The 23,189-nt window shown below is 43.7% G+C and overlaps 1 protein-coding gene across 6 annotated transcripts in view; it reads right to left on the reverse strand.

Moving 5' to 3' along the window:
* The window catches only part of PTPRT (protein tyrosine phosphatase receptor type T), a 1,509,925-nt gene that overhangs the window by 1,061,125 nt on the left and 425,611 nt on the right, over positions 1-23,189 (reverse strand). The gene's annotated exons all lie outside the window — the stretch shown is intronic.

Genomic DNA, 23,189 nt, shown 5'->3' on the forward strand with positions numbered 1-23,189 from the left:
CCACCGCACATCTAACGCTTCCCTAGGAAATGTTGTCATTTATCATGGCTGACCTCGTTTTTGGTCCGCTGTAATAAAATATTAGCATCAAATTGCTTATAAATGACCTTCTTTGCATGCATTTGCATTGTTCGTGCATGCAAATTGCATGCAAAGGTCATTGTAAGAGGGGAGGGTATCTGGGTGGGGAGATGCAAAATATTGCGTATATCCCACGTGATACACGATATAACGCGTGTTAGAGCCCTAACGCAGCTTGATGAATAACCCAGTCGGTTTGTTATAAGTCACCTATATGGAACTATGTCTAAGGTTTTGCTGAAATCCAAGTACTCTACATCTAGTGGCCTAACTCTTTGGTCACCCAGTAAAAAAAAAACATTGATTTCATTCGTCTGACAAAACCTAATTCTGGTGAAACTATGCTGCTTCAGATCTTGTAGTCCATTGGATTCCAGAAAATGTATTATCCTCTGTTTTAGCAGCAATTTCATGAATGTGCTCACCACTGAGTTCTGATTAACAGGCCTGTAGTTCTCAGATTCCTCTTTACATCCATTCTTGTGAAGAGGAACCAAATCTGTCTCTAGAGACTCCTTCCGACTATAAAGAAGTTACCTAAATACTCTCAGATGTATTCTATCCAGCCCTACTGCAGTATCTACTTTTAGCTTTGCTTGTTCCTTCAGAAGGCAAACAGGTAGAGTTTCTTCTCTTCACAGCATACTGCCAGCTCTATCCAGGAGCCGTTCTCTCCCCCTTGCAGCCTGCCAGATGTCTTTTAATTGTACATGCCCTGCACCTGCTACTCGCGAAACAGTCTTCTGAAAATTAATTGAGTCTACCTCCCTTCCATTTCTATTTATGTCAGTTAAATGAAATATTTGATAAATAATTCTGCTTTCTCCTCATCAGCCTCTGCACATTCCCACCTTTTCTCTTTGAGCCCTACAATCCCATTTTTGCACTTCTTCCTCTCACTAACATTTCTAAAAAATACATTTTAAAAAGTCATCGCAGATGCTTGTGTTTGTCTTCCTCTTTCTGCAATCTTTTTACTTTATGAAAAATCACCTTTTCAGCCACTTTTTTTGAAACAGCAGTGGCCTGGTTTGTCCATTACCAGTGTAATGGACCTTCCAGTCTCATTACCACTAGTGGCCTTAGTAAACTATCTTAGCTAGTGCAGTGCAGGTTAGAGAAGTGGGGAGGCACCATTCAAAGTACAGCCAGTGGCGTACCTAAAGTATTTGGCACCCGGGCAGATACTTCCATTGGCACAACCCCCTCCCCCGCCAATATATAATTTTAAAATTTCTTAAACATTGATAAAATATTTCAAAACAGCAGACACATCAAATAATACCCAATAATTAAAACTAATAAGGATTTTAAAAATCTTCCACTCTCCATATCTGTCATCCTAAGGTTGTCTTAGACTGGGGATACAGATTCACGCACACACAAATACACACACTTCCTCTGTGCCTCTCTCTCTCACAAACACAGACATGATTCCTCTATCTCTCTTTTTCGTACGGTAACACACACACACATACTTCCTCTGTGTGTGTCTCTCTCACACACACATGCTTCCTCTATCTCTCTCTCACATGCTAACACACACACACGCTTCCTCTGTTTGCGTGTCTCTCTTACATGCTAACACACACACACACACACACACAGACAAGCTTCCTCTGTGTCTCCATTTCTCACAAACTAACACACACATGCTTCCTCTGTGTGTGTGTCTCTCTCTCACACACTAACACATACACACATGCAGACAAAAAATGAACTGGAAACCACAAACCAGATTCTGTATGCAGTGCAACAATGGAAAAGCAGAAAATCACTAATCCTGAAAACAGTAGAATCAATAAATATAAATCAATCAGAATAGTAAAACCATGCTAAAAAAATATAAATTTCAAAACAGCTGATGAAGCGAATATTCAATAATTAGAAGCTCCTGTACAAGTTAAAAACAAATCCTAAATATTGATAAAATATTTCAAAAACTGCAGATATTAAATAACAACCAGTAATTAAAACTAATAAGGATTTTAAAGATCCCCTGCTCTCCATACCTGTCACCCTGAGATTGTCGTGGACCAGGGGGTACACACACACATATATACACAGAGACACAAAGAAAATATTCTCCCTCTGTCTCACACACACATACACACTTGGTGAGAGATAAAGGGAGCTTGAGTGTGTTTGAGACAAACACACGTTTCCTCCATCTCTCTCTCTATCCCTCCCTCACACACAACACTTCCACTGTCTCTCTCCCCCACCCACCCACCCACCCATGCACACAGGCACCCTGTCATACATAAGCATCCTCTCATATACACACACACATGCTCACACACACAAGAGCCCTCTCACATATATACACAAGCACACACACTCTCACTCATACACACTCACCCTCTCATACATACATACACCCTCCCATACACTGGCACTCACTCTCACAGGGCCAGTCTCTCGCTCTCTCACACACATTTTGGACCTCGCTCTCTCACACACATTTTGGACAGTACAGTATGGCCTCTTCTTCTGCCGCCGGCAGCATCGCAGGGTCTCTTCTTCTACCGCTGTTTCTGGGAAATGACGGTGGCACTGCATGGCCTCTTCTTCATCTGCCACAGGCCTCTTCTTCCGCAGGACCTCACTTGTGCTGGTGAGCAGTGGGAATCCCGCTAGCACGTCACTTCTCCGCACTGCCGCAAGACCTTTCTATATGCTGGTGGCAATGGCACCCCTCCCCCTGTTGTCAGCCGGGGCAGAAAGCCCCCCTTGCTTCCCCTTAGTATGCCACTGATTACAGCCCCTCCTTTTGAGGGAGCTGGAATGGACATCCCCCTGGGAAGGTTTTAAAAGCAGCTTTCTACTGAGAGTCTGATGGCAGTCCCTTTAGGTTTGCTTAGAGTTAGGAGGCAGTAGGAGCGTTGATTTGTGTTGGATTTTCAGGCCCATTCTGAGGAACCAGGCATAATTTTGTCTGGGGATCCTGAGCAGGGTTGGGAGGTATTTATTCCAGTCCACTCTCTGGCTGGTTGGGATTTCCCTCTGGGTTGATTTTTAGACTATTTCATGGTGGGAGCCTTGTGAGACCCCCTGGGTATCACCTGGACTCAGACCATGGGGAACCCTGGGTATGGGGTGCCCTGGGTAGGGAAGACCTGCCCCTCCATACCCTCAATGAGGAAGGAAGTATGGTGGCGATCTGCTGAAAGGAAGAACTCCAGAGTAAAATTCAGTTGAAGGGGAAAGGGCTTTTGTTTGTGAGACCCACGAGGAAGATTTTTGACTGCTCCTATATCGGAGCAGTAAGAGCTGCCCATCCCAAGTAGATTCCCTCCCATCTAGGATCCCGAGAGAGAGAAAGAGAAAAGTAGACCAGAACTATTTAAAACCTTCAAGGCCACCCATACGGAGTCTTTGCCCCAGAGAGAGAGAAAGATTTTGGACTCTGTGCAATAGACTTTCACCTTTTTGGCCAGATTTGGAAGGGGTCTCCCTGCTCAATTAATGAATGCCCTGCCCACCTGGGAACTCCATTTAGCCAAGCCCTGGAGGAAAAGAGAGAACTATAACTCAAGATAAATTCTGTGGTGCTGAGAGCTAAACTTTGTGCCATATTTCATCTGAATTTTAGAACAGTAAGACCTTAAATGTGGACACTAAGCCAGTGGCTCCAGTATTTTGTTTGGCACTCAAGAAAATTACCCCTCTGCCAGGGGCAAGAAAGTATTAAAATGCACCCCTGTCATTCTGGCCTCTCCAAGATAGTTTCCCCCACCAACAAAAGATTCAGGCCCTGGAGAAAGAGAGACTGAAGGAGCTAGTCAGGAGTGGGTCCAGCCCCAAAGAAACAATGAAATCTTTTCTGGTCCCATCAGAGTGCAGTCAGCATTCCATGATGGGGTTACACCCTTATTTACCTTCCAAACCTATAGTTTGTTGCCCTTACAATATATCCTTCCAGTTTTGACCTTTGATCTTTTATTTAGCTTATCCCATCCACTTAATGACTTATTGAAGTGTTATCCCCATCTTAGCAAAGTTAGTTTTTCAGAAGTCCAGGAACTTCATCTTTGAATGAACCACCACTGCCTGTGTTCAATACTAAACCACATCATCCGGTCATCACTGGATCCCAGGTGATTTTCCCCCCATACGCCATAAGAAACACTCTCCTTGTTTGTAAGCACCAGGTACAGTATTGCCTCTTCATATGTTGGTTCTGTTACCAATTGCTGGAACAGTTCTTCTTGCATACAATATAGGATGATATCACAGCCAAGATGTCCCAATCAACATCTTGCAGATTAAAAACACATAGCAATGGCACATCTCTTTCTTGGCAATTTTGTGAATGTCTTCAATTAAATCTCTATCCATTTTTTCTGCCTGCAAAGGAGGTCTGTATATCACACCAACAGAACATAAAAACATAAGAAGTTGCCTTACTGAATCGGACCGAGGGTCCATCAAGCACAGCATCCTGTTTCCAATAGTGGCCAATCCAGGCTACAAGTACCTGGCAAGTATCCAAACATTAACTAGATCCCATGCTACTGATGCCAGTAATAAGCAGTGGCTAAAGTCAATATGATTAATATCAGTTTATGGACTTCTCCTCCAGAAACTTATCCAAACATATTTTAAACCCAGCTAAACTAACCACCTTAACCGCATCCTCTGGTATTGAATTCCAGAGCTTAATTGTACATTGAGTAAAAATGAATTTTCTCTGATTTGTTTTAAATGTGCCACTTGCTAACTTCTTGGAATACCCCCTAGTTCTTGTATTATCGAAAAGAGTAAATAACCATTTCACATTTACCTGTTCAAGTCCTTTCATGATTTTATAGACCTCTATCATATCCCTCCTCATCTGTCTCTTCACCAAGCTGAACAGCCCTAACCTCTTTAGCCTTTCCTAATAGGGGAGCCATTTCATGCCCTTTGGTTGCCTTTTTCTGTACTTTCTTCAGTGCAACTATATCTTTATTGAGATGCGGCGACCAGAATTGTACACAGTACTCAAGGTGAGGTCTCACCATGGAGCGATACAGAGGCATTATGACATTCTTTATTTTATTTGCCATCCCCTCCCTAATAATTCCTAACATTTGGTTTGATTTTTTTGACCACTGTGACTCACTGAGCCAACAATTTCAACATATTTCCAGCTTAGCCCACAGTGCCTCCTCCTTAAATCATGTAGTTCTGTTGCTTTAATATATATATATATATAGATGAGAGCTGACCCACCCTGGTTAAGTAGGGGAGGCCACAATGGGGAGGTGCTCCACTTGCAGAGGGCAGAGGCTGGGGGTATGCTAAAATTTAAGGATGCCAGATATGTTTATTTTCAACCATCCTAAGATTTGTTTTGGACTCCCAAAAGCTCAAGACACCAAATTAGCACGAGGTTTAAAATTAATGGGTTCTTATCTGATCCCTTGTCTTGCATAATTTCTTTTTCTCACTTCTTATTGTAACGATCCTTTGCATCTTGTTTCTCCCATATTGCCTTTAAGTTTGAGGGCATTGGAATTGTTAATATTTTCTTTGTAGAGTTACGTTTGGTGTTTGTAATTCTAGTTGCTCCACAATTTCTGAGTTAAGCATATGAAAATTTCTGAGTTAACTATGAAAATTTGCAATAAAGAAAATCATAAACAAATATAGCAACTTATGTGCATAAATCTTGGCCCCCACCCCAGAATGCCCCTAGACTGCCCAAGTTTTACATGTATATGTGTTCGTGAAAGAAAAACACTCCTAAGTTTGAGATTTATAAAATAGCATCTATGCAAGTAGATGCTACCTTCGCTTATATATGCTAATTTTTACATGTAAGTGTTTGAAATTTCACCCAGCGACCCTCCTCTAAATTTAAAAGACCAGCGCGTTCCTAGGCGCCGCGCATTGCGCGCCGAAGGAGCACAACAAAGGGGCCAGCCCCTTTGTGCTCCCCTTCGTGCGCACCTTTTTCAGAGTCATACCAGCTAATAGATTATCGTCCTGCACTCAGCACTCAAACAACCTCAAACAAAAACCTACCAACATTCAGCAATCAAGCAACCTCAAACAACTAACAACCAGCACTCAGCATTCAAGCAACCTCAAACAACTAACAACCAGCACTCAGCATTCAAGCAACCTCAAACAACTAACAACCAGCACTCAGCATTCAAGCAACCTCAAACAACTAACAACCAGCACTCAGCATTCAAGTATCCTCAAACAACTAACAACCAGCACTCAGCATTCAAGCAACCTCAAACAACTAACAACCAGCATTCAGCATTCAAGCAACTCCATAATCAGGCATAGCCATACCGCATTTTATCCTCCATTAACCACCTACGCCTCAGTTTTTGATATATCACTAGACCAAACTCATTTACGATGATATATTCCCACATTCCAGTTCTTAAATACTCAAACTTCAACAATAATATAATGAGAACAAGGAATATCAATACATATTACAAAACCCTCATCCCCATAATGACGTCACCCATCACTCAAATGATAGGATTAATGACGTTCTCTATCCTGCTACAGAACACACAATCTCTACTAAAAAAAGCTACACTATTAAGTGACATACTCAACGATGAATCACCGGACATATGCGCAATCACGGAAACCTGGATCAAGAGCACTGACGCTGCAGTAATAAATCAACTACCATCAGATGTATATGATTTGTTCTCTATACCGAGACCTAAAAAGAAAGGAGGGGGACTTCTACTGGCTGCAAAAAAGAAGTTCAACCTCGCACTGCAACACACCACTCCTCCTATTAAGATAGAAATTGGTCTCTTTAAATCTAAAGGCCTTCAAATTTGCCTAATTTATGCACCCCCTGGCATATTGGAAAAAAATCCTTCAGCACTTACGGAATACATTACAAAACATATTGACATCTGCTTACCAGCCATCATACTCGGAGATCTAAACCTCCATTTTGACCGTTCCCCGCTAACACCTGCATGTAATGCCACTCTCACTACTCTTAATGCCATCGGATTTAAACAAATTGTATCAGGCCCAACACACAAGGCTGGCCATACTCTGGACGTCATTTTCACGAACTCTCTCGTACACCCTGACCATCCCCAATGCACACCGATACCATGGTCAGACCACTACCGAGTAGACTCGCGCTACTCCATTATCAGTAACCCCCAGACAATACAATCAAAGAAAAGAACCATTGAATTCAGAATAAAATGCCAAACAGATGATATTATCGAAGCACTAACAGAAGATCTCCATAAATTAGATCTCTCGGATGCCAATACCGCTAGTACCTCTTGGCATCGACTCACCAGCTGCATTTCTAATCGACTCTGTCCTCTACTAACGAAAGAAATAAACTCTGATAAAAAAAAGATAAAAAACCATGGTACAACACCGATCTTAGAATTTTGAAGTGCGAACTCCGTAAACTGGAAAAAATATGGCGTAAAAACCAAGATCCAACACATCTACAAAAATTCAAATCCCTACTCCATAAGTATCATAAAACAACTGATGAAGCTAAGAAAAACTACTACACAACTAAGATTCATCAGTACCAGTTCAACCCACGTGCATTATTCCAATATGTTGCTAACATTATTACCCCTCCATCAAACAGCAAACCAGAAAATGACGATAAAAATAAATGTGAGAAACTAGCCACATACTTCTATGACAAGGTTTCTAATATCATGGCGTGCTTTACTACACATTATCCTCAGGCATCCCTGCAACCCACAAGCACCATGATCACCTCTCCATTGCTCGCTAATTTTGAAAACACGACTGCTTCAGAAATTGAAGCAATTCTAAAAAAGATAAAACCAGCATTGCACCCCATTGACATCATGCCTACAAAAACACTCCTTTCCATCCCCACAAGGATTGCCCCTCCCATTTCCAACATCATCAACAAATCTATATCGACTGGTGTTTTTCCTACACAACTCAAGCATGCAATAATAAAGCCTACTCTCAAAAAACCAGATCTGGATCCATCTGATCCCGCCAATTATCGTCCAGTCTCGAACCTCCCATTCTTGTCAAAAATCATGGAGAAAGTAATCAACAAACAACTCACTGACTATCTTGATGATAACCGATTACTCTTCCAATCACAATATAGTTTCCGTAAGAACCATAGCACTGAAACACTGCTAGTATCCCTCTCAGACTCTATTCTAAAAACACTGGATTCTGGTCATTCATACATTCTGGCCCTACTTGATATTTCATCAGCATTTGACACGGTCAATCATAATATCCTCCTGACCCTCCTATCTCAAATTGGCATCACTGGCACTGCGTTATACTGGATCCAATCTTTCTTGAAAGACAGGACATACAGTGTCAAGCTAGGATCCCAAATATCTAAACCTAGAAATCTCTTACAAGGTGTACCACAAGGTTCTTCGCTTTCATCAATGCTGTTCAACATTTACCTATCACCGCTTTGTCGACTCCTAGCAAAACTGAATCTCCGTCATTTCATATATGCTGATGACGTTCAGATTCTCATTCCTATCAACGATTCCCTTTCTAATGCACTGAAAACCTGGGAATCAGCCCTGACTGAAATAAAAAAGCTTCTCACAGAAAACTTCCTAGCAATAAACACGTCCAAAACTGAACTCATTGTCATCACGCCACACAATAACATCTCATCTAACTCATCCCATCTTACAACGTCAGTCCTGCCCCAACTACAGCATGTCCGCAGTCTCGGCGTCATAATTGACAACCATTTTTCATTAAAGAAATTCATCTCGGCCACTATCAAAAATGTTTTTTTCAAACTTCACACACTAAAAAGAATTAAACCTCTCCTACATCCACAGGACTTCCGGACTGTGTTGCAAGCTACCATACTACCGAAACTTGACTATTGTAACGCTTTACTTCTAGGTCTCCCTAAAAACTCTATTCAACCTTTACAGATGCTACAGAACGCTGCAGCATGATTAATCACTAATACCCACTACCATGATCACATTACACCTGCTCTCATGTTCCTGCATTGGCTTCCTGTAGCATCCAGAATTATCTTTAAGGTACTCTCCCTTATTCATAAGTTGGTCCATAATCAAGAGATGCAATGGTTCTCGGAGCATTTCGTTTTTCGTACCTCTAAGAGACCAATAAGAAATATCCATCAAGCTAAACTTACATCTGCGCCAATGAAACATGTCAAACACGTTACCACAAGAGACCGCGCTTTCTCCATAGCTGGAATTAACTTATGGAACAAGATGCCCACTGACCTGCGTCAGGAACACTGCCATAAAAAATTCAAGCAAGGACTCAAAACGTGGTTGTTTGAACAAGCATTCACACTATGATATCCGATTAAACCGAAATGCCATTTAATATCCTACCCCATTTAACTCCCTGCTTCTTGTCCCTACGACCCTATATTTTTTCTATTTTTTTCCCCTAATTTTAATCCTCCCCCCTTTCTCCCGCCCTATCACTGATTATGATCTTTCAATTAGTTTTAAAATAATAGAATATGCATTTGGTTCAATTTAGTTCCTGTGGTTACAATCAGCTCTATTTTTGACTTTTATGTTTTAAGGTATTGTGTTGGTTCGTAAATGATTTTTAGATACATACGATATCACTATTGTATATAAAACATCATATTAATTTATGGTTTACTGTCTGTTCTGCCTGTTATCATACATACCTGTTATCTGTAAAGCCTGTTGCTAATTATTGTTTATTGTAAACCGCGGTGATGTATCTTTTTACGTACTGCGGTATATAAAAATCCCTAAATAAATAAATAAATAAATAAATAAATGGGTGGTATTCTACATACCAACTTTGAATAAGGATTTATTTTGCACTAATATGTCCAAAGTACTAGCTGGTTCCTATTATATAATTTTTTTAATATGAATTCTCTACCTGTCCCCTAATTGGGCAAAAGAATTGCCATATTGAGTCAGTCTGAGGGTCCATCAAGCCTGATATCCTGTTTCCATTCCAGGTCACAAGTAGCTGGCAAGATCCCAAACAACAGATAGATCCCATGCTGCTAACACCAAAGGATACGTAAAGGTTTTCCCCAAGTCTACCTGCTTAATAACAGTTTATGGATTTCTCCTCCAGGAACTTGTAACTGGGTTTAAAAACATTTTGGACAATAACTTCCTTTACCATATCCTCCAACAATGAATTCCAGAGCTCAGTTGTGCATGAGTGAAAAATAATTGTCTCCAATTGGTTTACATTTGTGCTACTTACTAATTTCATGGAGTGTCCCTTATTCTTTGTATTGTGTGAAAGAATAAATAACCAATTCATATTTACCCATTCTATTCCACTCATGATTTTATAAACCTCTATCATATCCCACCTCAGCCTTCTCTTCTGCAAGCAGAACAGCCCTAACCTTTTTAGTCTTTCCTCATAGGAGAACCTTCCCATCCTCTTTATCATTTTGGATGCTCTTTTGTTACACTTGGGGATGGACCCTTGTCCTGGAACAGTGGAGAATAACTCCCTGGTAGGGACCAGGAAGCACCTGCCCCCAGGGGGGCAGAGCACTGAAGGAGACAGAGGCTAAGATGAGCTTCACCATTGGAAGCCCACAGTCTCCCCAGGTGGAGCCTGTAGGGACCCATGCCACTTGGACTTAGGTGGGCCTTGCAGGGTCTCAGGGTCTCCTAGAAAGGTAGTAGACAGGTATGCCCATAAACTGGAAGGGAGCACAGTCAGACTTGAGATTGTAGGTCTGATGGAACAAGGAAGACCAGTAGGATGCAGAAACAAGGCAATCCTGGAACAAGACTTAGAAGCTCAGTGATAATCTAGCACACAATGCTGACCTGATGCAGTGCTCAATCTTATTGGGCCATCAGAGGAACAGACAGACATGGAGCCAATCAACAGGAGCAAAGTCCAGGGCAAGCAGCTGAACAGGACAGCGATGTTCCAGTTCTAGGAATTCTTGAAGTGGGAGCTGGGACCCATGAGCTTGGAATCAAGTGTTCTTAGATTCATGGATGTGTGGGCTAGGACCCACAAGCTTGGAATCAATTCTTGGAAGCATCGGAATGGGACTTGAACCCATGATCTTCAGATCAAGGTCTCTTCACTTTAGGCACTGCACCACATGCCAAGGCAAGGAAGTGCAGGCAGGGACTTGCTTAAGTAGTTCCTTCAATCAGGGTGCGCATGGAGCTAGGACCCGCCCCTGGCCCTACAAGAGGCCGGGCGGTCCCCGCACATGTAGGGGCAAGGCCAATGATAAGGGAGACGCCGAACTCCAGCATGAGGCCTGGTGCGCAGTGGAAGGTCCGGCGACCGCCGCTGCAGGACGCCGGGGCCTGGAAGAGCTTGCGGCTACTGCTGGGGAGGCCAACCCAGGACCTGCAGGAGAGCCAGAGAGGTGAGCAGGCCCGTGCGTGGGCTGGACACTGACAGGGCGTGCAACATCTTTTCTGTACCTTTTCCAGTTCAGCTATATCTTTTTTGAGATGCAAAGACCAGAATTACACACAGTACTCAAGATGTGATCTCACCATGGAGCGAGACAGAGCATTTTGATATTCTCTGTTGCATTCTCCATTCCTTTCCTAATAATTCCTATTAGTTTGTTTGCTTTTTTGATCACTGCTACACACTAAGCGAGGATTACAAAGTATTGTCCATGGTGATGTTCAGATCCTTTTCTTGGGTGATAACTCTTATGTTCTTCTTATGTTCTTAATATGAAACCTAACATTGTATAACTATAGTGTGGATTACATTTCCCTAAGTGTATCACTCTGCACTTGTCCACATTAAATTTCATCTGTCATTTGGATGCTCAGTCTCCCAATTTCGCAAAGTTCTCCTGCAGTTTTTCACAGTTCGCTTGTGATTTAACAAACAGAATAATTTTATGTCATCTGCAAATCTGATCACCTCACTTATCATTCCCTTTTCCAAATCATTTATAAATATATTAAAAAACATCAGTCCCAGTACACATCCCTGAGGCACTCCACTGTTTACCTTCCTCTATTGAGAAAACTGACCATTTAACCCTTTTCTCTGTTTCTTATCCTTTAACTAGTTTGCAATCTCAATAAGACAATGCCACCTATTCTGCGATTTTTTCTCAACACACAGCTGCCGGATTTCTACTGGGAGACCATTCCAAAGGGTAGGAGCAACCCAAGAAAGAGCTCTATTCCTTGTCTCCTGTAATCTGGCAGTTTTATCCCCAGGCACAGTTATCAAGGAGACTCCTTCTCACCTCAGCACCCTTACTGGTGTATACCAGGATAATAAATATATTAAATAAATCGGTCCCTCCCCATGCATGACTTTAAAGGTCAGTGTTAACAATAGAAATTTAATTCTCTAGTAAATGTAAAGCTTTCAATATCAGGCTTGTATGTGCCCTAAGAGATGTCCTAGTAAGCAGACAGACAGCTGTGTTTCTAAAGAAATTGCAAAGCCTTTAAATGACATTTAGGCAAACCTATGTATAAGGTATTGCAATTATCTGAAATCGAGCATACAAAAGCCTGTATGATAAACATGAGTTGTCTTTATCCAAGCCTTAAAAAAACAGATCTTAAGCTTGCCTGTAAGTGATCCCGAAAAGAGAAATTAACATCTGTTCTCATCCCCAAATTTCTAACCTGTACTGATACAGGAAGGAGCAAACCATCCATATAACATTATTCTGGTAGGACATCCACAATTTCCCTCGTAATACCCAAAATCTCCATCTTGGATATATTCAACAAAGGACTGAACTTATCCAATTCTAATCCTACTGAGAACCCTTCTAATACATGCGAGAGTTTCCTCAACCAGCCCATTAATCAGGAATACCAGCTGGATATCATCTGCATATACCATGAAAAAAAAACCCCAACTCTTCCAACAGTTGACAGAGAGGAGCCAAGTACAAACTAAAAAGCACTAGGGATAATGAGGAGCCCTATGGAACCCCAGAGGAAACCACAGTCAAGGGGGAACAACCATCACCTACCCAGACCTGCTGTGCACAATTATCTCGAAAAGAACAGAACCAGCAGTAAAAGCACAATCAATCAAGCAAAACCCTTAAACAGAAATAAATATAATTCAAAGCACAATCAATCTCCCCTTAGCAAGCAATATTTTAGTTAAGCAAGTTAGACTCCCATTCTGAGCAGCTCTTGGTTAAATAGCTACAGATATTTTGCATATAATTCCAGAAAAAAACTTGTGTCTGAAGCTGGTTTCTTACCCTCTCTTAACATTTCTAGTTTACATCCCAAGATCGGAAATGTTACAATGTTGCAAATGCTGAAGCCAAGGAATTCTCCGATTACAGGTAATGATTTTTACTTACTCATGCTCTGAATATTCAGCATCTGAATTCATATTCCTTGGATTTGCACAATATGTGTGGGAGATAAATCCCCAAGACAAATCTGTTCATCTTCATATTTTGCAGACTGTAAAGCTATAATATAATCACCCCATGGATCTTCCCAGAGTCATTACAGCCTCAACGTCAAGCACAGAAATTCTTGTATATGCCATGAAATCATTGCTACTAGTGAATTCAGCACCAAGGTAAGGAATGTGTCTTCATCATACATTCATGTTCTCTACACTACTTGCCAGGATGAGAACACCATTAATTTATGAAAATAAATGAAATTCTGAGATAAGTAGAATGCTCACGCTTGATTCCAGTAATCTTATTATCTGGAACAAAGGACATTAACATTTTAGAAATATCCTTTTTCACTGGATCAAATGCTCAGGTCATAACATTAAGTTTTCTGGAATGGGTTTGCCTTTTCATGAGCAATGGAGCAATGGATGGCCGGCGCCACCTTGTGCTCCTACCATGTGACAGGGGCCGACCAATGGCACCGGTAGCCCCTGTGACATAGTAAGGGCAAAGGGCCATCGGTGCCATTTTGATTCGTAGCAGACCCGATGGCCCGGAGGGAGAGATCGCTCGCGGGACCCCACTGGACCACCTGGGCTTTTAGTAAGTGACCAATGGCACCGGTAGCCCCTGTGACATAGTTAGGGCAAAGGCTATTGGCGCCATTTTGAATACTGGCAGCTGACGGCCCAAGTGCAGGAGATCGCTCCAGGACCCCCGCTGGACTACCAGGGACTTTTGGCAAGTCTTGGGGAAGTCAGGACTTGTGTCAATGATGCCATGGCATAGAAGGAAAGCAAGGGACATTTGTGGCCAGTTTCAATGTGGTCACTGCACAGTTTCTCAGAATGTTTTGCAAATTCAAACTTTTTATCATTCTGGTCCCTACATTAAATACTCTCTATGGGCTTATTTTGACGTGAAACCATTCAGGTTATATATGCGATCATTTGCCCTCGCTCAAAACTATATATTGGACATACTAAACTGGCGATTAAGACAAGAATTATTCAACATAAGAGCTGTATTAGAAATAAACACCTTGAGTCTCCATTGGTTAAGCACTGGTTGTTAAAAAATCATACAGTGGATAATGGATGTATGCTTTTTTTTAATTCAACAGATAAAGCTTCCTCGTGGAGGTGATATCTCTTTAGCGCTAAGACGTAGGGAACAGGAATTGATATATAATTGGAAAACTTGTCTGCCAAATGGTTTAAACATGGCAATTGAATGGGAGGCTTTTTTTTTTTTTTTTTTTTTTAAATCTCCTCCCCTTTAAGGAGACTAATCCTGGGCTTTTTGAATTTGGTAAAACACCCAGATGGTCTGGGGTATTTAAATCCAATTGCTTAACGGTGGCAGTTAGCCTCCATTTTGAGAGAGAAGGACTTGCCTACAAACAGTAAAGGAAGGCTTTGTGTAAACTCTGGGCGGATAAATGTTTGTTATATATATTTTTTGTGATGTCTATGAAAAGAGCATGATAACTTTATATTTTAAGGAGTATATTTTAATGAATTTCTGCATAAACATTTTGTTTTCCAGAAATGTATGCTAATCTAAATGTTTGATGAATACACGGGTAGGCTGTGAGTATGTAGTGTTCTGTCCTAAATATGAGTGGGTGTAAAATGGTCTTGGGGTAAATGTGAGAGATATTTTTTTCATGTTGTTTGTGTTATGGGAGTCTCAATTTAGTAGACCCTTGGGCCGACCTGCTGGAGACTGGGAATAGATGGTTAATGTCTCTAATGAATATCAGGCCGGGAGGCAGATGTTCAGGCGGGACGTAGATGCTCTTCACCCTGGAAGCTGGTACTCCCCCGGGAGGAACCGGTAGGAGCCCAACCTCTGGGACTTGGGTGACTTCACCCTTGGAAGCCGAAGCCCCCCTGGGAGGAGCCCGTAGGGGCCCGGCCGCTGGGACTTAGGCGGGTTGTGGATCAGGACAGGTAACTGGAACCAAACTAGGACAGTAGCAATACTGTAACTGGGAACAGGTTCTGGAACCAGGCAGGAACTGTAGCATGACTCGGGTACTGGAACCAGGCAGGGACTGTAGCAAGACTCAGGTACTGGAACCAGGCAAGAACTGTAGCAGGTAAACAGGAACCAAGCAGGTACTGTAGCAGGCAGGCAGGAACCAGGCAGGTACAGTAGCAGGCAGGCAGGAACCAAGCAGGTACTGTAGCAGGAACGGAGTGATGAAGCCAAGCGAGTCACTCCGGGGCACAGCACAACAGGAAACCGGGAAGCTAACCCGTTGCAAGGCAAGGACTGGATGGCCGCGGCCGGCTTATCAAGGCCACGGCGTCTGACGTCAGGAACTGGGCGGAGTCACCACTGGCGAGAAACGGGCTAGAAAGGCGCCCAAGTGGCGCACATGCCTAGGAGCAGGGCGTCCTCAGGTACCTTCACGGTGGCGCAGCCGCAGCAGGGACGCTGCCAAACAGGCCGCAAGCCAGGACTCCGGAGGTGGGAGCAGTTCCGGGAACAAGGAGGTAAGGGCCTGGCCGTGGTGCTCGCGGCCAGGACCGCAACAGTTTGCTAGATGCTGAATAAGTGGTTGCGCTCCCCCTGATGAAGCTGCTTGTGCGGTGAAACATCTAGGCCTACATCTAAATACCATTGTTGTGGTAGAAAATCTACCTAATGGCAACAGTGAGGTAGAAGACAGCCTTAGAAGACCTTTTTTTTAGTTTGAAAAATGTGTTGTCATGAGACTCTGGGACACTATATACCTGAAAATGTTGTGATATTATATTATTAGCCTCTGAGATTTAATTTATTTGGAGAATTTATACCTTAGTAAAAGAGTTATTTGTTTCAAAAATATTGTAAGCAGAAGAGTGAGTTATTTCTTGGATATTAATCCATAGAAAATGGGTATTTTAAAATTTAATTTCTTCTTTTATGTATTTATGGAAGGACGTGTTCTTATTATGCTTGAATATTGTGTTATAGATAATAAAAGGAAAATATAATTTAAAAAGATTTTCTGGGTTCCTACAATAGTGATATTATATGTGTAGTGGGTGGGGACTGGTTGTTTAAATATTTTCTCTCTTATATATATATACAAGCCGTTAAGCCCGTTAAAACGGGCTACATCCCTCTGTCTCTCACCTCCCCCTCATTCTCTCTCCCCTCACTCTTCACCACCCCTACCTCCCTCCCTCCCTCACCCACTCCTCCCCACTCTCCCTCTCCTCTCACTCAGTCCCTCCCTCCCACTCAGTCTCACTCACTCCCTCCCCCCTCTCTCCCTCCCTCTCACTCACTCAGTCCCACTCACTCTCACTCAGTCCCACTCCCTCCGTCCTCTCCCTCAGTCCCACTCCCTCCCTCCCACTCCCTCCCTCCCTCTCTCTCCCTCCCTCAGTCCCACTCACTCCCTCTCACTCAGTCCCCCCTCCCTCTCACTCAGTCCCTCCCCCCAGTCCCTCCCCCTCACTCAATCCCTCCCTCCCACTCAGTCACTCCCTCCCCCCTCTCCTCCCTCCCTCTCACTCACTCAGTCCCACTCACTCTCCCTCAGCCCCACTCCCTCCCTCTCTCTCCCAGTCCCACTCCCTCCCTCAGTCCCACTCCCTCTCACTCAGTCCCCCCCCCTCCCTCTCACTCAGTCCCACTCCCTCCCTCTCACTCAGTCCCTCCCCCTCAGTCCCTCCCCCTCACTCAATCCCTCCCACCCACTCAGTCCCTCCCTCTCACTAAGTCACTCCCTCCCACTCTCTCTCTCCGTCCCTCCCTCCCACTCAGTCCGTCCCTCCCTCCCACTCAGTCCGTCCCTCCCTCTCTCTCTCTTCTCCCTCCCTCGCTACTGGCCGCTACCGCCGCCCGCTACCGCCGTCGCTGCCGCTCGCTACCGCCGTCGCTACCGCCGCCGCCCGCTACCACCGCCGCTCGCTACCGCCCGCTGCCGGTACCGCCGCCGCTCGCTACTGCCGTCGCCGCCCGCTGCTGCCACTGGACGCCGCCCGCTACCGCCGTCGCCGCTACCGCCGCCCACTACCGCCCGCTGCCGGTACCGCCGCCGCTCGCTACCGCCGTCGCCGCCCGCTGCTGCCACTGGACGCCGCCATTTTTTTTCTTTCTGAAGCTGGCTCAGACCGACGTGCTCGCCCGCACATGCGCAGTAGAGCTGGTCTCTACTGCGCATTTGCGGCACGTCGGTCAAGCTTCGTTTATCTAGTAAGATATATATATATATATATATCTTAGTGAGTTTTTTAACTTAAATGTATTGACTCCATCCAACCATATGCTCATGAAGAGGTAGATGGAATATAGCACAAAATGCAACATTAAGTCTGCCAGTAGCAAGGAGCAATGCCGATGGCAGGCCCGGTGAGCAGAGAACACCATAGAAACATAGAAACATAGAAATGACGGCAGAAGAAGACCAAACGGCCCATCCAGTCTGCCCAGCAAGCCACGCAGTTCATCCATTTATTTATTTATTTATTTGCCTGCTGCCAAAATATCGCTGCAGCCAAGTAGCAGAAGAAGCGGGCAGTCTGGAAAATACACTGGCATACTGCGGCCCCTGAAGAAGGTTCCCCAGAAACACGAGCCGTGTCGGGCCAACACGCCAGTACTGAGTCCCTGACTGCAATAACAGCCAAACATGCTACGATAAGTGTTTATCCTTTCTACTGCCTTTAATACCTAGTAACCGACTACACTTTGTCGGTACTCTGATCATCTAGTGAGACCTATGATTATAACTTTGTGACGGTGTACGCAGAGTCTATCACCGCATTACTGAACTATTGGCACCCAGGGACTAATTTACCGGTACCCTGCCATAGTATATATGAGGTCTCATTATCTAGCTAATTAACAGGCTACGGCAAATACTGATGGTATAATATGATGTTGTTTTGAATAATTATTTTACATCTTAGCATGCTGAAAAGCCCTTGTTGGCGGAAGCTGAAGTCAATGATAATATGGTTTGCACACATCTCTGGTTGATGATTTCCATCATAGCCTTTGAGACATATGTGGAGGACAGGTGCCATGCAGGATCTTAAATGTGAGTACTAATAGTTTAAAATTACAGCATAACTTCACAGGTAATCAATGCAGTTTTACTAGAAGAGGGTAGGCAGATTCCCATCTAGAACAATCCATAATGATTCTCTATTTGGGGCTTTCTAGTCAAAGTACCTGGAAGGTCCCAGAATATGGCACTGCAGTAGAGCATGCACCACTGGTTTTAACGCTGCAAAGGTTACAGGAGTCTCTTGGCGATTAGTGGTCTTCCACATACCGATGAATAACCACTTTCCTCCCAGAGATTGTCTCTCTAGGCAGCCATACTGCACACATTTTGTTCCCTTCTTTCTCTTCCTAATAAATTGTTGCCACCTTCTTAAGACCGACCGTGTGCACTGAGAAGTGATGCAGTCTGCCAGAAACCAGTAAAAAGCAATTAGTAAAATGCTACCTTGTATCTGCTGGCTGATGAAATTTCCCAGTCCCTAATCTTTTTCCATAGCTCTTCCTAAGAGCAACTAATGAGCCCAACGTCTCCTTGTAGAGAGAAAAAAAATTAATTCAATCAGCCAAACCTATTACAGGAAAGACTTTGCTCATTCTTTCTTCTCCCTTCCCCCTCCTAAACCTTCTCTCCCCAACATCTCTAGTAAGTAAAAAAGTAAAATTGATCTTTAGCAGTCAGCAACTGCCTCAGGGGAAAACTGAATGTAGTATTTAGTCACAATTTGACTTACATCTTATATCTTTTCTATGGCTTTTCCTTCCCTCACTAGCTATTAACCATGAACATTCCTTTTCCACCTTCAGTTCATCGGCATTCCTAAGCCTCTGCTTGTGACATCGTCGTCAAGCCTAGATCCATGATGTCATTAGCTAATGATAATGATTTCAAGAGGAACACAGATGTCATTAAGAGATGAGTTCTAAGGCTGAATTTTTGTCATTTATGTGATCATGTTTAAGAAGAAGCAAAAGAGTAACAAAGCACAGGCGGCATGCAAAAATTCAAAATAAAGCATGATTACATTTTAAAGGATACTCTTCCTAGTGTTTTACTGCATACAGTATTTATACTGTATTAGCGGATGGCTCAGTCCTTAAGATTCCTGATCGGGGAGGGTTATATTTGAAGGCATTTCTGCAGTTATTATAGTGTGTTACCTGACAAAACAGCTTGTTACAAAATTACCAGCCTGATATGCGGCTAAGCTTACATGGTTATATCCCATATGCACGTTAAATTTACCCATGTTGAACGAAAGCATTTCTGGGAGCAGGAAGATGTTTTTCTCATGTGAATACGTTTGCATTTTCAGAAGCATGCATGTAAAATTTCCCCAAAACTGTCTGAGCATGTGTAATAAAGTACAAGTACTTTTGCTAGGATAATTTTCAAAGCAAACTTATGCACATATATGCCATCTAATTTGGGTGGGCTGTTATAAATGTAACCCCTATGGGTTCCATATTCAAAGGGCTTTGACCATACCTGGTGAGCTAAAAGCTTAATAATAATAATAAACCAAAAGGCACCTCTTTATCTTTGCCTTTTATACGTGGCTCAAAAAAAGAGACAGCCTAAAAGCTGTTCCCTGTAAAAATGATTTACTAAATTTTACTAAAAGCTTAGCCAGATAAGTCAGGGCCAGGCTGTGAATGTTCTGGGGCAGAGCAAAGATATCCAGCTAACTTGCCAAGGCATTAGGGACTTATGGCGCCATAAATTGCTCTAACGCTTGTCTATATCGCATGTTCTACTCGATAATTAGCATGTCTCTGATCAGATACCCTCTCCTATTATAATGACCTTCTTTGCATGTAATTTGCGTGCATGAATAATGCAAATGCTTGCAAAACCAGTTATTACTAGGCAATTCTATGCTAATATTTTATTGTAGCCAACCGAGCAGGTAGTCAGCCGAGATGAAATAACTACACCTCCCTGGCTATGCGTTAGATGTGCAGCAGGAAGCCCGGGGCTTTAAGGCAGGTCCAGAGGCTCCCGCCACACATTTAAAGTGGCAGGGGAAAAAATATGTTTTTAAAAAACCCACGGCCAAACGGGAAAGTTGAGTGGGGGTCATTACTGACTCCCCAAATCTAAAAATAAAGGTAAAGAATGCATGCAGCGGCAGCCCCCCTCCAGAGGGTGTGACCTCACACCCATCCCGTTTGACACCATTTTTCAAAATGGCACTGACCTTATCTTGCTCTGCCATGTCCCTGTTTGGGCACGGGTCATTTATTTTTGATGGCCAGCGGTCCTTTAAGATGGCGATTCCGTGAGCTTGGGGCCACCATTGCCTTAAAGGGCTGCTCAGCACGTTCTTTTGTGTCACGTGTTTGGTTGTAACACAAAAGAACACGCCATGGAGCTGTGATGTGTTTTCAGGGGAGGGGCCCTCTCTATCGCGACTACACCAACCCCCCCCCCCCCCCATCATAGTGGGATGCCTCCTGAGAAGAAATATCGCAATTTGATGAATCTAGGCCTAAGTCAAGCATCATTTACTGTGCTACTTGGAGATGACCAAGACTGTTCAGAAGTCTGATTGCCTGTTTGTGCACCACGGTAGAGATATACAGAGAAAACCAGTGACGCAGGCAAAGATTGCTGGGTTAATGAGGTCATTATGGCAGCATATGACTGCTGAGGTTGCATTACCAAAACAGATTTGACCGCATTCCACAAGGGCCCAGGCGGTATCATGGGTGGGGCTTCATTTGTTGTCGCCTGCAACATGGTCATCTTTGCACACCTTCTCCAAGCATTACCACTTGGATGTTAGGACTAGGGAGGATGCCACGCTTGTGCAGGTGGTTTTGACTGGGTCGCTGGCAGCCTCCTGTCCTTTTCGGGGTTAGCTTTTGTACATCCCACTCATCTCGCACTGCGCCCCTCCCTAGGCGTGTGCATCAGTTATCCTTTTAAAGGGCTGCAGCAGGAATCCAAACTGCGGCCCAGGATGATGGTGTCACCAGGTACTTAAGGCCAGGCCCAGCCAGTACTTCCTTGCCTTGGCAACAGGTCTCCACACCAGTCGTGTGCTTAGTTGCTTGTTCCTGTGTTTCCTCCGTGTTCCTGATTCTTCTACATTCCTGTTCCTGATCCTGGTACCCATTCCTGCTCCTGAGTTCTGTGGCTACCCTGTTTGCAGTTTGACCACTGCTTTGTCTGATCATGCTTCTGCTTGCCTCCTGGCTTTGTTCACTGCTTTGCCTGACTACAATTCTGCCCATCTCCTGGTTTGACCTTTGCCTTGCCTGACCATTCTCCAGCTGACTTCTGGTATTGACCCACACTTGTCTTGCCACTCTTCCTTGCCTGCCACCTTCCCTAACTTCGGCCTGCCTTACGATGCTCTTCTTGTCTTCACTCTGGACTTGGCCTCTCTGGCTTCAGCCTGTTCTTTCTCGGGCACCCTCTGTCTGCCTCCTGTTCTCATTAGCGCCCGGGTCTCCAGGACTCTGCCTCGTCCAGATCAGACCACTTTCTCCTACTGCTGCTGGCCCCTGGCTGACCTCCTCTTCATCCCTGAGAAGACCTCAGACGGAGGCCCACCTAAGTCCAGCCGGCCCCAGTACCCACGGGCTCCACCTCCGGGGAATGAGGGCTGGTATTGGCGAAGCTCCAACCGGCCTCCGTCAGTCAGTCAGCTCCACCTGTCGACAGTGGGGACTCATAGGGCTTGCCCTACGGGTAGCATCAATCCCACCTCAGCCCAAGGGTCCACCTTCTCTGCAACAGTCTTCTTAGGGCAAGCGATGCAGTGTATGATTCTTGCTCTTCATTCATAACTGGTAAGTGGCTTCTCTAGCTCTTAGTTTGCTAGATATGTTCCTTTTTTTGGCTGAGATCCTTTTTGGTTGGTTGAGAAAAACAAATAGTTGCCTGTTGCTAATAATGTTCAAATTTAATCAGGTTTGTCCACAATTTGGCTTTTCCAGAGAATACTGGCGGGCGGGCTGATGGGTTAGACTAAATAACTGTGATGTCAGCTTTTGCTCTGACTCGATCTGCTGGCTGAGGTGCATAACCAACTCTTTGGGATTGACATACTCTTCCCTAAAGGAATGAAATTATCAGGTAAGTAGTAATTTATCTTTTTTTTTTTATGCGCAAATAACTAAATTTGAGGAATTGTGTGAGAAGTAAAAATATGGGAACCCATTTTCATCTGCCTTTTTGAGCAGCTGAAAACAATAAGGTAGTGGAAGAAGCTGACTTTAAGGTTTCTCCAGCAGTTCTTTTTTCCCAGTTTACTGAATTTTTGCTCACAATGGGCTTGATTTACCGTGGGCAATTCTTGATAAAAGCTTTGAGAAATCCATCCCTCCCTCCTTCTCCCACAGGCTCTCTCATTTCCTTCTGTTGCTACCTCTCTGGTATCTATATGTATACTGCTTGATTGATGATACACTGCCTGAGTGCCTTAGCTGTCTCTCATCTTTTTCTACATACAGACACAGCACCAGGCACCAACATTTACTAGAATATAAGGGGAAAAAAATCTCTTGCCACTGCTGGGACTGGGTCATTTTACTACAGGCTGGCAAACAACAGTTGCAATAGGGGTGTGCAGGGGCGAATAAAAATATCGCTCAGTTTATGCTGTTTCATTTTCAGTCCATTTCTGGCTGAAATTTGTTTCTGGGGATTTGAACTTTTCTCAGAATTTTTGGATCATTCCTTTCAGTATGAGCTATTTGCCAAAAATAATGACCT

Source organism: Rhinatrema bivittatum, chromosome 8 (genome assembly GCF_901001135.1).
Source record: "Rhinatrema bivittatum chromosome 8, aRhiBiv1.1, whole genome shotgun sequence".
Lineage (NCBI taxonomy): Eukaryota > Metazoa > Chordata > Amphibia > Gymnophiona > Rhinatrematidae > Rhinatrema > Rhinatrema bivittatum.